The following is a 12894-nucleotide window of genomic DNA, read 5'->3' as shown; positions in this document are numbered from 1 at the left end:
CTCCTAACACAAACCCTGAAACTGTATGAACACAATTATAAAACTCTCACCCAAATTTAAATAATTGGAAAAACATCAGTTGCTCATGGTTAGGTTTAGATAATATAATAAAATGACAATTCTACCCAAATTAAATTACTTATTCAATCAAACTACTAAATAATTATTTTACTGAGCTAGAAAAAAATAGTAACAAAAGTCATCTGAAGGAACAAAAGGTCAAGATAGCAAGGGAACTGATGGAAAAAAAAAAAGGAAAGAAAACTGACCTGGCTCTACCAATTCTAAAAACTATACTATAAAACAGCAATCAGGAAAACTGGTACTGGTTAAGAAATAAGAATAATGGATCAGCAGATTAGGATAGGTTCATAAGAAACAGCAGAAAATGACTACAGTAGTCTACTGTTTGACAAACCCAAAGACATCAGCTTTTGGAATAAGGACTCACTATTTGACAAAAATTGGCGGGGAAAACTGGAAAATAGTATGGCAATAATTAGGCATAGACCTTCACCCCACACCATATACCAAAATAAGGTTCAGACTAGAAGAGTTTTGAAAAGTAAAGAAAAACTCAACCTTCAGACAAGACCACTCTCTATTAACTTAAAACACCATTTGGAATAGAATTGGGCTTTTAAAGTTACAAACCTCTTTGCTTCCATGGAACACCTCTATGACTACAAACCCCGGATCTGTTGTTTTTTGGTGGGTTTTTGCAAGACAAATGGGGATTAAGTGGCTTGCCCAAGGCCACACAGCTAGGTAATTATTAAGTGTCTGAGGCCAGATTTGAACTCAGGTACTCCTGACTCCAGGGCCAGTGCTCTATCCACTGTGTCACCTAGCCACCCCTGGATCTGTTTTATAGACCTGTTTTCTTCCATGGGGCACATCTGAGTCCAAACAGAAGCTTAAACCTCTTGAAAATTCCATGTATCTGAGACACAGCACTGTTAATGTGAACCTAAAATTAGAATCTTAAAACAGAAGTTAAAATAATATAAAATTTTAAAAAGATTAGACAGAATAGATTAGACACCATTAAGTAACAGAGACCATCTTGAAAATGATCTCCAGGAGCTAAGATTAGAAAACTTATACTGAGGGGGGAAGAATATATATTTCAAGACTAAAAAAATCTTGCCTGGAGACCATTGTAATATTTGATTTTAGAGGAATATTCTTCTACAATTCTAATTTCTTAGAGGGAGGTGACTTGTTTTTGAGTTTTGAATTTAAGTACCAGGAGGGTAGGGTACATATTGAAGTCTAAAGGTGGACTGAATAGTTTTATTGATTTAAGGAAGGTCAAAGGATAAAGGGATTAAAGGAGGCAGGACAAATATTTCTTTCAAAGTCTAAAAAGGACACATTCCAATCCTCACAATTTCCCAGGAAAACAACTTTTAACCAGGATGATAACTTTATAAAAATATATAGCAATTATTATATTTAACAACCTCCATTGCCTTGCAAAAAGAGAATAACAAAAGTAGAAATAAAAGCCAATAGAGTACAGGAATAGTGTTCCTTAAAATAAACAGTATGTAACAACAATTATCAGCAAGCATTATCTTTAATAGATATAAGCTAGAAACAAACATAAGTTAGAGTACATTATGAAATGCAAAACACATAATTATGAGAGTACAATGAATTAAAAAGGTTTGGCACAAACAAAACCAATGCAACCAAGGTGAGAAAGCAGAAAGCTAGCAAACACTTTTTATGTCCACTCTTTCTTATAAAGGTTAATTTCCAAAATACGTAGAGATATTAATCAAATTTATTAAAATATAAGTTATTCCCCAGATAAAAAGTGATCAAAGGAAAAATATGTAGTTCTAGATGAAGAAATCAAAGTTGTCTATAACCAACTCATAGAAGTAATGCTCTAAATCCCTTTTAACTAGAATAAGACAAATTCTGTATCACACCTATGAGACTGGTTAATAAGACAGAAAAGGAAAATGAAAAATATTGGAGAAGATTTGTAAAGGTGAGACACTAATGAACTATTGGTGGCATTGTGGACAGCCATTCCATACAGCAATTTGGAATCATGTTCCAAAACTGTGGATATGTTTTGATTTAGCAAATGTCATTTCCAGGACTAAATTCCTAAGAGATCATTAAAAAAAAGAAAAAAAGACCCACATGTTCAAAAATATTTATGCCACCTCTTTTTGTCCTGGCATAGAAATGGACATTTTTGGAAATGGAAGAACCAGTTGAGGTAACTGAAAGTAATGAAACAACATTATTCACTCAGGAATGATGAGTAGGCAGATTTCAGAAAAACCTGGAAAGGTATAATGTAATGCTGAGTGAAGTGAATAGAATCAGGACAATATTGAACAGAGTAAAAGCAACATTTTGTAGGAATCAACTATAATAAACTTAGTTCTTCTCAGCAATGTAACAATCCAAGATTCATGATGGAAAATACCATCCATATCCTAATAAATGATGATGAAGTTTGAATGTAGAGCAAAGTATAAAATTTTTTTTTTTGGCTTTTTTAACTTTCTTTTTTCTTTCTTCTGGGTTTTCTCTTTTGTTCTGATTCTTCTTTCACAACAATATATGTTTAATATATGTTTAACATGATTATACATACATAACTTATATTGCTATACTGGGAAGGTGACAGGAAAGGTGAGGTGATAAAAAAATTGTGGAACTCAAAACCTCACAGAAATGAATGTTGAATGAATATATCACTACATGCCATTCAAAAAAAGGAATCACTATGAGGTGTGGGAAAAAATCACATAAATGCTCATTCTTCCATATGGCAGTATTTCATTTGCTATTAAAAACAAATATTTTCATTGTATTTCATGTTTGCTTGTTTGAACAGCATACAATACTTTGTGGGTTATTTTTCAATTGTCAACTTCTTCGAGTTTCTAAAAATCCCGGTTAGTTTTGTTGAAAACAAAAAAACTAATATTTAGCACTTTCCAAAAATCAACAATAACTCCAAAGTGAGGTTAAATCCAATTCACTGGCTTCTGAAAAGGAAAAAACTCTGAAAAGAAGTGGACTGAATTTCTCACAATCAATTGCCTACATCTTCCAAGATGCTCACTATTGTAGAGAATTTCCTAAAAAGTAGGATTTTTATTTAAACTGTACATTCACACATTTGCCATTTTATAATGAGGATTTAAATTCAAAAGTGGTTACTTCTTGTTCAAGGGAGAGCTCTCTGTGTAGCATAACAGAAAAGAATGAAGAATTCTCCAGGGAGAGTGGGAGTAAGGGTTTTTTTTTTAATTTTTACTGTGTATTTTTATTTGCTGATTTTATCATATATGTTGTGATTGGAGGAATGTCAGATTCAGTCCTCTTAGTGAAATAGATTCTAATCAATAACAGTCTAATCTATGAAACTTTTCTGACTAGAATAGTTTGAGAAACTCTTCTTGTAAATGAATAATAGCTAGTTACTCTTAGTCTCTGACTTAGGGATATTCGAGGACCAAACCATTCATTGTAACACTCAATGAGCACCTTTTCTCCATACCAGTATAACCTTTCTCTCTGGTTCCCATCAGAGTTATTGCTACACAGTTTTTCCCTACATAACAGAATTCAATCACCAAATTCACAATGCCCAAAACTTATCAACAGCAAAGCTCCCATTATACTGTTCTTTTTTCTCAGGAATTTGGTGCCCAGTGATATACTGAGTACTTCTGTTCAGGTACAGTATGTATTGAGGAGATTTTTGTGGCTTACTCAGAGAAACTTATAACATTAATCAATTAAAATGGTAACTCCTTGAGGGCTTCTTTGCTCAACTTCATTTGCTTAGCACCATGATAAATTTTTTTTTTAGGTTTTTGCAAGGCAAATGGGGGTTAAGTGGCTTGCCCCATGAATAAAATTTGATGTTTTATTCATGTTTATTGAATAGATGTTAATTCATGGTGCAAATAAACTGATTTATAAAAAAAAGATAATTTTGCATTTTATCTCTTTCTTACTTTGGGAATTTTTATGCAAATGATTTATTACTCACAAGAATGGGTAAAAAATTTATTTGCAGGTGGATAGAGGTTATACAAATCTTTTATCTCCATCACTGCAAGGAAGCTACAGTTGGAACCTTCTCAGCTGATTCATCAGACTGACACCTTATAGAAACATTTTATTATCACTTTAAATGTTTTGTATGTACCTGTTTCAACTCTCTGTATTTACAAAGGCAGTATTTGTTTTACTACACCTGTCATCACTCTGTAGGAGGAAGAGTACCATAATTCCCCAAGCAGTGAAAGCTTTAACAAGGGAAGATGCACAGATTATGGAATGTGAGATTCTACTTTTGTCTATAACTTTATTAGAATTAATTTTGTAATGAGGATCAATACTTCTTGAATAGATCTGTTTGAGAAAGTGCACAAAGTTCTGATAAAAAAAATAATCTACTGGAAAGGTGAAACACCTGGGTCTAAACAAAGTAGTATTTAAAACTTGAATGGATATTGCTGCAAAGATAGGTTTAATTCTCTTCCTGATACAGCACATAATTCAAGAAGGCAATTCAGAGGCAATACATATAAGGTATTACCACAAAACATCACTAACTATATGCTTTTTGACGACACTTCTGGAATTCAAAATATTGAATGAGAATCAGAGTTTTAAGTCTAAAAGGAAACCCATTAGTTCACCATATTCAACACAAATTCTATTAAATTTTACTTACTCTTTATCCATGTTCTAGAAACACTTCAGAGTTCTTTCAAAGATTTAAATATCTGAGTTTCCTTCCAATTACAAAACTGAGTCACTAAGAAAAATAAATTTACATGTTAAACACTATGCTAGAGTGAAACATCCATTTCTCTATTTCTACATTTGATCTAGAAATGATAATGGTCTAATTCAGGTGTTCTAAAGGAATCATTTCTTAGTTGTTCCTCTTCTAGTGTTACTAGTTATTGTCTTATTCCTCTTTGGATGATGATTCCATGGATCTACCATGGATTCCATGTTTAAAAGTTACTGAAGTCTTTTTAAGCACAAGATCTTCTTTAAATGGTATAGAATCTTACACTGTTCACTCCCTCAACATATGTTTTGAATCTATTAGAAATCTGAGATAACTGTTTTTTACCAAGACAATCTTTTTATAGGAGAAATCAATGTCATTGAGTCATGCTAATATTATTATGATTCATGAATGGTCAATATAGGCTTGAAGCAAGCAGATTCTTCAAAAGCAAAGGGCTTGACATACAGAGACTGGCAAGAAGAAGAGGACTCAGACAACTACCTTGTCAAAGAAATTGAAGTACATGGATTGTGCTGGATAATGTGTTTTGACTCAGGAGGAACCTCCCTCTACTAATGAAATTTAGACTTTTCTCCCCAACTTATAGGGGCAGATACAATTCACTCAGAAAGTTATCTTGGCACAATATATATTCAAATAGCAAGCACAAATGTAGAGACAGGTATTCACTCTAACCTTCTTGACTCACAGGGGGTAACCTTTCTAATCTTTCTATTCCCTGGGTGATGATGATCTTTGTCCTTCATTCTCAAAAAAGACCATGACATCAGGAAGTTTTGCCATGAAAAGCACACGAACTGGAATTGAGTGAGGAGGTGCTTTGCTAATTTACCAACCCTACTGTCTCCTCCAGTGCCATCTGGGTCCAGTAGCCAGATATGAAATCAGGATGACTGGAAATGGCAAGGCAATCAGGGTTAAGTGCCTTTCCCAAAGGTCACATAGTGTCAAATGTCACAGTGAATTTGTCCTCCTGACTCCAAAACCAGTACTCTATCCACTGGGCCACCTAACTTCCCATTCCCTGAGTAATTTGGACTTTATCAGCTAACTTCTAAGGCCTTCAGTTTCTTTACAAGTACAATGTAGGTGTCAGATTGGATGGTCACTTTCTTTTTGACCATCCTTTCTAAATCTAGCTTATTACTTTTATTCTGACTATATCCGGAAGTTTACAACTCTTGTCACTCAAGGAGAATGGAACCCAATATGGAGAAAAAGCCTTTGTTTTGGTTTTCACACTTTTCAAAATGTTCAATAGTGTTTTCTTGTCTTTTTCTACATTGTAAACTTTAAAATTCTAAAAGTCCCATTTAATTTGCACAATATGCACAAACTCAAGTAATATTTCAAATAATAAGGGACACTTAAAGAGAGATTGACCAAATGATATATTGATTCAGAAAACTGAAATGATTTTTAGAGTCTGATGGACAGTCCTCTCTATCAGGTGAATTCATTTTCTGTTGTTCTTGCCAATGGAAAGAGTGATTATGAAATCCTTTGTGCAAACAGCATATTCATACAGTTGACATTTGACAATGAGGCATTATATTTAAGTTTTTATTTCTTGTCCAAGAGAGGAATCCATGTGGAACTTGGTAGAAATGAAGAAAAATAGCTCTTGTTACAAGGGTGGTGAGTTTCTCTACTTTATTCTCATATTTGCTGATTCAATCATAGATATGATTATTGGAGATGACACTGAACTCCCTATGGTAATGAATTAGATTCTTGCCAACAGAAGCCTAATCTAGCAAATATTTTCAGAATAAAATGCTTTGAGGAGTTTCCTCGTAAATGATTATGACATATTCCTACTTAGTGTCTGCTTCAAGAATATTCAACAAGACCAATCTAAGCACAGGAAGATTCAGTGGCCACTTTTATCCCCTATGAGTAAAGGATCCTTCCTTCCAACTTCCTTAAAAATTTTGCCAACACAATTTCTTTCCTATATACCCCCATCCAATGACTGAACCTTCACTGGCTAAATCTACCAGGAGAAAAGGTCCCATTTTCAATTTTTCCTTTTCATAGTAAGTTGATGTGTAATGAATGAAATAGGGAATATTCCTGTTCAGCTACAATATTGAATGACTAGACTTTTATGTATTAAACAGAAAAAGTGCTATTTATAACATTAAATATGTACCATAACGGCTGCTTGGGGTCAAATTCTGTGTGCTCTTTAATCTTTTATTTAACATTACTGACAGATGTTTATACTCATTTACTGCATAATATTGATTATTATTCAATGGGGAACATGCAACCTGAGTACCAAATAGAAAGCACAAAAAGATTTTAAAGTTCACATTATTCTTACTTTGGGTAATTTTATGTAACTGACATCACTCAGATGAATTGCAGCTAAATGCTTTGGTGTCTGCACCAGGAGAAGCAAAAATCAGATGGATGCTTCTCCACTGACGGTCAATCATTGTGAAGGTGAGCTTCATTTTTTTTGCCTATTTCTTTTTTATAATTATTTTTTGTAGTGAAGACCAAGATAATTTGCCATGGGCCATTTGGATATTTATAGCATCATTCATGGGTCATACAATACCTATATTTTGTCAAACTTTTAATTAATCCATCCTTCAAAAGTTTCTAGATTTATTGAATTCTGTATCATGCCTGTAGATGTTGTGGCAGCACCATACCAAATGATTTTTGATGACCCTTGTCCTAATGAAAAAATAATCCCCAGGAAAATATCTCTTTAAAATATTCTTTCAAAAAGATTTCAAAGAGGTGACTAAGCAATTTGCAAACAAAACTTAATGGGTATTGATACAAGGATGGTAGTAAGATATTTCATTCACTCCATCCCATGTAATACAGAATACTCAGAATCAACTTATCTTTAGACCAATTCCAATGTCTCTGTGGCTTTGAGTCACTCATAGATCTTTATTGTTCTGTGTAGAATCGTTTCAACAGTGCTTTACACTGACTGAAAGCCATATCAGTTACTTCAAAGATGGTCAGGATACACTGTGACTTGTTAGGAAAGACTGTGAGATGATTCAGATTTATTCTTCTTCTCCTGAACCAGTACACAATTCAAGAATAAACTGTCTAGAAAGGACATATCCCTATAGAATATAAAATACCATTCACCATTTGCCTTAGGAGTCTCTTATGTCAAAAAACTATAAAGACAATTTTAATATGATAACCCTATGAGTAAAGGCAAACTGAAGTTTCCTGTTTATGCATCTGATTCAGAATTCATTTTAGCCCATCTTGCTTGGTCTAAAGAACCATATCTCTCATGTCCTCATTCTTATCTGCTTCTTTCCCTGCCTCTCTAAGGCTGATGCATCTGTGGGCCATCTGGGGATCTCATGCTCATGGGTACTGGACACTTCTGCAAAAGACACTATTTTACAAAGTAGAAAATTTTCCAAAAGAAGGATGCCAACCCTCCAAATATACTTATACTCTTTTTTGGACCACTGTGATCTTTGTCCTGTGGAAGAAATCCATGTCATGAAGCCATGAAAAATATTGTAGGGTTTTCTCACATGGAGTAATATCTTTAGTAGTTGATTTCCATTCCTTTATCTAAATCATTTATGGTTATCTAATCTTTGCTCTCATAGTAATATATCAGAATTCACCCTCTAGGATTTGACAAATGAAAATTCTCATTTTTAGTATATGTTTGATCGCTTAAGCTGATTTCATTTTTCTGGCCCCGTTTTCTTGCATCAGTAGGAGAGAGAGGATCTCCATTTCTTTCCAAGTAAAAATTCTAAGATTCTTATCATCCTGCTGTAGTAATATTATTTGGAAAACTTTCCATATGTCTTTGTTTTTTCTTTCTCCACATGCTCCCTTTTCTCTGTCTTTCCTCCTCTTCTCTAAGCTCCATACAATATACTTGTGCAACTGAGAAACTCGGTCATTCCCATAACTATAAATGGACATTTAATCTTAAAGTGTTCTTTCAAAGTATCATGTTACTGGACAGATTTTCCTCTTTAGAAGTTCTCTAGAGTCACTACAATTTAGGAAGTTGAAATGTGGCAAATAAACTAAAGTGTACAGAATCAAATCTAAGGAAGCAATCAGCAATACAACACAGAAAATCTTTTTTTTAAATCATGGCAGGATAATTGAGTGATGACCCCAGGGACTGATACCACTAGATTTTTGTTCAGCCAAGCCCTAGTCACTCCAATGGTCATTCCACTGAGGACAATCAAGAAAATTATATGAAATTCATGGGAGGAAGGGGTGGCTAGGTGGCGTAGTGGATAAAGCACCGGCCCTGCAGTCAGGAGTACCTGGGTTCAAATCTGGTCTCAGACACTTAATAATTACCTAGCGCTGTGGCCTTAGACAAGCCACTTAAACCCTGTTGCCTTGTATTAAAAAAAAAACCTAAAAAAAAAAAAAGAAATTCATGGGAGAAGGATGAGATGCTTCATATGAAGGGGCAGGTATATGCTCAAACTGGTGTAATTGGTTTTTCATTACCTTTCTCATAGCCAAGGACACAACTATTAAGAATATTCTTTGGAGAGAGGCCCTTACTCCTTGAGTCACTTCACTTAGGTGGGTTTCAGTTTTCTCAAAAGGACAATGAATTCTGACTCAAATGCTCAAACAATTTAGATTAGATGGCTTCTTTGTCTGATCTATCCAGCTTTAGAATGTACCACCATTCTGATAATGCCTATTAAAGACAAAGCTCTTTGCACTCTTTCAGAGTGAAGCCTGACATCAGAAACAATCCTTTCAATTATTTTCTTCCTTTTTTGAGGCTAAGTATATTTTTAGGCTATCTCTTCATTAGCAACTTCTTTGAATTTTATTTAAATATTGCTAGTTTGTTCAATCCTGACAAAAGAATAGAATATCTCCACTGAAAAGAGAACTCTTATTACACTGTGTTAAATATATGTTCAGAAAATGAAAAATTTCTTAGAGATATTAGGTCTACATCAGCCACAATGAACTGGCTTCCTCTTCCAGGAACTTTGTAGTCATAAAGTGATTATGGTAGAGGCCTATTGCCAAACAATAGATTTGTTTTTTTTGTCATGGTAAAACCAGGATTTCCTTTTAAATATATTTAATTGCTATTCTAGGAAGGTCACCATGTGACCATTGACAGATAATGGAAAAGACTCCATGCTTATTAGGAATGGTGAGTTTCATGGTCCTTTTTTTCTTGCTGGCATATCTTTCTTGACATTAAAACTGTTTTTAGTGAAATAGATTCTTCCCAACAGAAGTCTAATTTAGACAATGTTTCAAAATGATATTCTTTGAACAACTCCCATTATCAAAGAATAATACTGCATCAGAGTTAATTTTTGATAGTAATATTCAACAGGGGCAATCCATGCTTTCCTTGAAACCTCCACAGAAGAAAGAATTGGTCTTCAGTCATAAGAGTCATTCATTCACAGTAGTTGACACAAGAGTTGCTACTACATTTATTTTTATTATATAATATTATTATAATATAATTAAGATAAAATGATTTAGAACTTTGCACCACTAAAACTAGGAATTTGTCAACTCATGGTGACCCAAATCGCCTACAGCAAAGTTACCATATATACTTTTCTCTTGGTGCCTAAGTTACTTTGAGTGTTTCTTTTCAGTTATAATATATCTTAAGACTTTTGTAGATTATTCAGAGAAAAATGTTCTTCATAGCATTATTGCTTGAAACAGTAAAGGATGTGGCCTTATTCATCTTTCCTTTCTTGGGCCTCCTGGCAAATTTGATGTGTCATAGATGTTTACTGAACTCATTTGAATTCAACAGGGGGGGAAAAAACCTGAGTTAACACAACAATGACATAGAATGTTATAACTTTCAGCCAGTTATCACTTTGAGAATTACCTAGAAAGGACTTCTTAGTCCTAAAAACTGATAAGCCGGGGTGGCTAGGTGGTGCAGTGGATAAAGCACCAGCCCTGGAGTCAGGAGTACCTGAGTTCAAATCCAGTCTCAGACACTCAGACCTAGCTGTGTGGCCTTGGGCAAGCCACTTAACCCCATTTGCCTTGCAAAAACCTAAAAATAAAAAAAAAATTGATACGCCATCCCCATGAGGAGCAACAAGTGTAAAAACTTGATAACAATAATCACTAACTTTTATATAAAGCTTTAAGTTTTGAAGAGTTTTACGTAAGAATGATTAACACCTTTCTCATTCTCATTTTACATATATATATGTATATGTATATGTATATATATATATGTATATATACATACATATATATGGAAATAGCCTAAGAGTGACCAAGTAACTTATTCAAGATGAATAGATTTAGCTACTTAAGTAAATGAGGGTAGAATTGAACATAGATCTTCAGAATCCCAACACCAGTGCTCTCTGCCTGGGGCCATCTAGCTGCTTTTGAAAAGCATATCCAGGCTGAAAGAATACTTTTCTTTGGAGGATTTGGGTTGAGTGCTGGAGACATCTAATTGTTGGGATATAAAATGGACCAGGCTTCTTTGCATATTATTATATAGACTATAGCCTTGACAAAAAAGTGTTTGGTGGAACTTGGAATCTATTCTGTGTCTCCTCACTTATTTGTACTTGTGTGTGGAATTGTGAATTGTGAATTGAGTTTTCCCCAAGGGATTAATTAGCCAATAAAGAACAGTCTGAACACGAGGGATGCACCCCCTTGGCTGGCACTTCTTAGGCTGTTTATACTCAGTATTGTTAATATGACACCATTAAGTTGGGGGTCAGGCTCTTTGAATTTTTGCTGACCAATTAGTCTTTGGATTGCTCAAACCCAGCTTTGTGTTCAGTTGCCACTGGAAAGGGAGAGGACAAGGACTGTCCTGACATCTAGATCATGGATGGTTAGTACCTGGAGGAAAGTTGTAGGTCATAGACTTCTGTCTCTTTTTGTTGTAGGACAAAGCCAGATCCAGGTAACAGTTCTTTCTCTTGCTAATGACATTAGGCTATTTGTAGTGTGGTACTCATTGAATTCTTTTTGCTCCTAAATGCAAAAAATGAAAACAAAGAAAAGAACACAATAGAAGGCAAAGTCAGTAAACAAAAGAGAATATTGGTTTTCTTTCAGTAAGATCTTTGTGCATCACTAACATAAGTCCATTTTCTCCTGACTTGATTTTGACTATTTGGTACCTAGATAACAGCTTAGGTGGCACGGTGGATAGTGTGCCAGGACTGGAGTCAGGAAGTCCAAAGTGCCAATCTTTGGTTAGGCTCTTATTGGCTATGTGCCTGTTTGCCTGGGTTTCCTCAACTGTCCAAATGAGGTTGGGAAAGAAAAGGCAAACCATTTTAGTATCTTTGACAAAAAAACACTGTAAGGAACCACCATGAGTCAGACACAACTGAAAAATGACCAAATCACATGTGAAATCATATTAATTTTGTTGTTTGTTGAAGAGTTCTCTTTGCCATAGAAACCTGCCTATGAATCTTTTCATCATCATTTTCTTCAATGAGCCAAGACACTATGGGGGAAAGGCAACTGGATGAGAAATCTGAGGACTGATTCAGGTCCAAAGCCTTGCTTTGCACTTGCTAACTATGAATGTTAATGTTAAGTTAATCAAGTCATTGAACCTCTAGAAGCCTCACTTTACTCATCCAGAGTAAAGAAAGTGATAGACTTTCCCATTCTAAAGGCAATATCTCACAAGCATTCCACATTATAAAGGAAGGGCCAGGAATCTCTGGTAGTCATATGCAAGAAAATATGAAATTGACTCTACTGAAAAAAACCGGGCCAAAAAATGAAGAATTTCCTTTGGGGGTAGAAGATAAATTTTCTATCAACAGAGTAAAAATGTTTGCCATTCAGAGAAATGCACGAATATACACACACACACACACACACACAACACACCAACAAAGACACTCCCAAAATACACCTACATACATACATACACAATGTTACAAATACACTCATACTGCACATAAGTGAATTCACAGTCACACATATGTATTCAGCCATAGTCTCATACGTACATTTACACACCCAAACACATTCACTCCATACCCATAAAGACATAAATACATGGACGTATACATTCAGAAAAACACAAA

The 12894-nt window shown here is 34.6% G+C and overlaps 1 long non-coding RNA gene across 6 annotated transcripts in view; it reads right to left on the bottom strand.

Annotated features, from left to right (window-relative positions):
- LOC141507024 (uncharacterized) overlaps positions 1 to 12894 on the bottom strand; it is a 66671-nt gene that overhangs the window by 22861 nt on the left and 30916 nt on the right. For 3 of the 6 annotated variants that reach the window (XR_012474052.1, XR_012474050.1, XR_012474053.1), the window contains exon 2: positions 11681 to 11815. This is a non-coding gene — a long non-coding RNA (uncharacterized LOC141507024). Of the gene's footprint in view, positions 1 to 1537; positions 11816 to 12894 lie in introns of those variants that run through there. The other 3 variants (XR_012474048.1, XR_012474049.1, XR_012474051.1) reach the window with 1 other exon arrangement.

Source organism: Macrotis lagotis, chromosome 1 (assembly GCF_037893015.1).
Source record: "Macrotis lagotis isolate mMagLag1 chromosome 1, bilby.v1.9.chrom.fasta, whole genome shotgun sequence".
Lineage (NCBI taxonomy): Eukaryota > Metazoa > Chordata > Mammalia > Peramelemorphia > Peramelidae > Macrotis > Macrotis lagotis.
This window is presented reverse-complemented; position numbering and strand designations above follow the sequence as displayed.